At 37.0% G+C, this 2727-nt stretch overlaps 1 long non-coding RNA gene across 1 annotated transcript; it reads right to left on the bottom strand.

Moving 5' to 3' along the window:
- Positions 1–316: 316 nt before the first annotated feature.
- Positions 317–1052, bottom strand: LOC147937322 (uncharacterized). Its single transcript, XR_015568148.1, has 2 exons — positions 724–1052; positions 317–515 (listed from the first exon to the last, which is right to left on the bottom strand). It is a non-coding gene; the product is annotated as an uncharacterized LOC147937322 (long non-coding RNA).
- Between the last annotated feature and the right edge of the window lie 1675 nt (positions 1053–2727).

Below are 2727 nucleotides of genomic sequence, written 5' to 3'. Positions count from 1 at the left end.
AGAATTACTTAGTGTTGTATTGTTACTGTTCATATGCGACTCATTTTCGACGCTAAAAGTGTTTTGACCTGCATATTAAGATAATATATAAGTAGCTTCATTTAAAAATGAAGCATTCTCAACAACAACAGTTTTACGTTTTATTTATTAAAATACCACAATTTGATGACAAAGATAGTTTTCTTTAGAAAAACTTCAAAAATGTTAGAACCAGCTTGTATTCAAAAGATCTTCCAAAAGTCTTTGAATGGTTCCTAGCTAAATGACCATACCTAATCTAAAATTTTGTGGTATTGGAAATCTTGGATTTTGAATATTTTTGGGAATCTATTTTTTTTTTATTCAAAGAATGACATCGAGGCTACATGATTCGAGTGACTTTGACTGTTTCATGGACACTACATCCACATGAGAATCCCAATGGCTTAAATTCTATGATGAATCTCGCTCTTCCCCATATGAGAGAGTCGTCGGAAAAATTTGTTGGATTTTGCTTGTTCTAGCTGATTGAAAATCTATGTTCAACAAAGAAGAAATGGAGTTAATGTTAAAACCACGTGAGAAACTCGAAGAAATAGAAAGAGTAAAAAAATATTAAAAGAATCTTATTTTCTTTTTGAATAAAAAAAATTATTTGGGTTTTTCTTAGTTTCAAGAAATATGTTAAATATTAAACTATAAATAATGTAACACTTAGAGCCTATAATTATCAGAAGCAGTAACCTTTTGATCAGTAGTACGATCTGACACTATCATAAACGCATAAATCCTAAACATTGGTGCTTAATTGCTTAAAGATGGTGATTGAAGGCGATTCTAGGGCTCGAATGGAGTTGCTACAATGGTGGATGTTGAAGAGAAATGGAGGCCGTCGAGAGCTTCTCCTAATACATATATGGGTCGTAGGTGAAGAAGGTAGTAGGCACTAATGGTGGAAGGCTACCAATCCCGCAGGAAGTGTTGAATGACGTTTTTGTAGAAACAAAGATGCTTAACAAGAATATCTCTCTTATTAAACTCTTAAGAAAATATAATCAAAAACCTTAACTCATAAGTTGTGCCACAAACTAGGACCTCCTTATATAAAAACCCCCAGAACCAAAACCCAATTGGATAACCTCAAACATGTATATTTTAGATTCTCCTAAAACATACTTGACCTTATCACATGTATATTTAGATTACTCCTAAATATACTAGGCCTTATCCTTAAGTTATTCCAAGCTTACAACAACATTCTCCTCTTTAAGCTTGGAATCATCTTCACTCACATCATAAACTCCCATAAAAGCTCTCATTTCCTTAAACCTCACTCTTCCTAGGGACTTGGTCAAAATATCTGCTCTCTGTTCACTCCCAGGGACATGCTCAACACTCACCTGTTCTTTTTTAACAAACTCTCGTATGAAGTGGAAATGAGTGTGTCTGTGTTTGCTATGGCCATGAAACACATGATTATTAGTGAGCGCAATCGTTGACTTGTTGTCGATCCGGATATCACTTTACCACTCTTTCGTCTGGTTACCTCGTCAAAAATCTCTTGAAGCCATATAGCTTTTTTGGCTGTTGCAGTAGCCTCCATAAATTCAGCCTCATAGGATGACAAGGCTACAATCTCTTGCTTTTGTGAACACCAAGTAATTGGTGAATCGCCGAGATAAAACAAGTGTCCCGGGGTACTTTTGCCATCATCCACATCTACATTGTAAGAACTATCACTGTATCCCACAAGACGTACCTTATTTGGCGTTTGTAGTAAAAGCCAAAAGAGAATGTTCCCGAAGATATCTGAGAACCTGTTTCAAGCTTGCTCCATGCGATTCCTTAGGTTCCTGCATATATTTTCTCAAGACACCAATACTATACGCATGGTCTGGTCGCGCATGTATCAAGTATCGGAGGCATCCTATGCTTCTGTGATACTTCCGTCCTTCAATACTTCTCTCTCCTTGCGATTTTGACAGCTTCAAATTCATGTCCATTGGTATATGAGTGGGGTTGCATTCACTCATTCCAGTTTCTTCCAGTATCCTAAGCGCATATCTTTCTTGTTTTAGTATAATGCCTTCTCCGAGTTGCTTCACTTCAATTCCAAGGTAATATGTAAGCAGTCCAAGATCACTCATCTCGAATTTTTCCGCCATCATCCTTTTAAACTCAAATATCGATGATATGGAAGAACCAGTAACAAGCAGATCCACATACACTGCCACAATGAGAAGCTCCTCCCCTTTCTTAGTGTAGTACAAAGATGGTTCCTTAGAACATCTCTGAAAACCCATTCCTCTGAGAGTCATGTTCAGCTTGGCATTCCATGCTCTAGGTTCTTTTTTTAAGCCATCAAGAGCTTTGTAAAGTTTGTAAACCTTTCTTTCACTTCCCTTGACAACAAACCTTTCTGGTTGATTCACAAACACTTCCTCCTTCAGATCTCCATACAAAAATGCAGTCTTCACATCTAAGTGGTGTATCTCCCACCCGTATGAAGTCGAGTGGCTAATGATGAATCTGATTGTTTCCATACGAGCCACAGGTGCAAACACTTCATCATAATCAATTATATACTTTTGAACATACCCTTTTGCCACTAATCTTGCTTTGTGCTTGTTTATGCTTCCATCTGAATTTTTCTTTATCTTGAACACCCATTTGAGTCCAATCGTTTTAATTCCAGACGGTGGCTCAACCATATTCCAGGTTTTGTTCTTCTCGATTGAGGCAAGTACA

Source organism: Camelina sativa, chromosome 10 (genome assembly GCF_030686135.1).
Source record: "Camelina sativa cultivar CO46 ecotype springtype chromosome 10, ASM3068613v1".
In the NCBI taxonomy this organism is placed as follows: domain Eukaryota; kingdom Viridiplantae; phylum Streptophyta; class Magnoliopsida; order Brassicales; family Brassicaceae; genus Camelina; species Camelina sativa.
The sequence above is the reverse complement of the archived record's forward strand: the minus strand, read 5'-3'. Positions and strand labels throughout refer to the sequence as shown.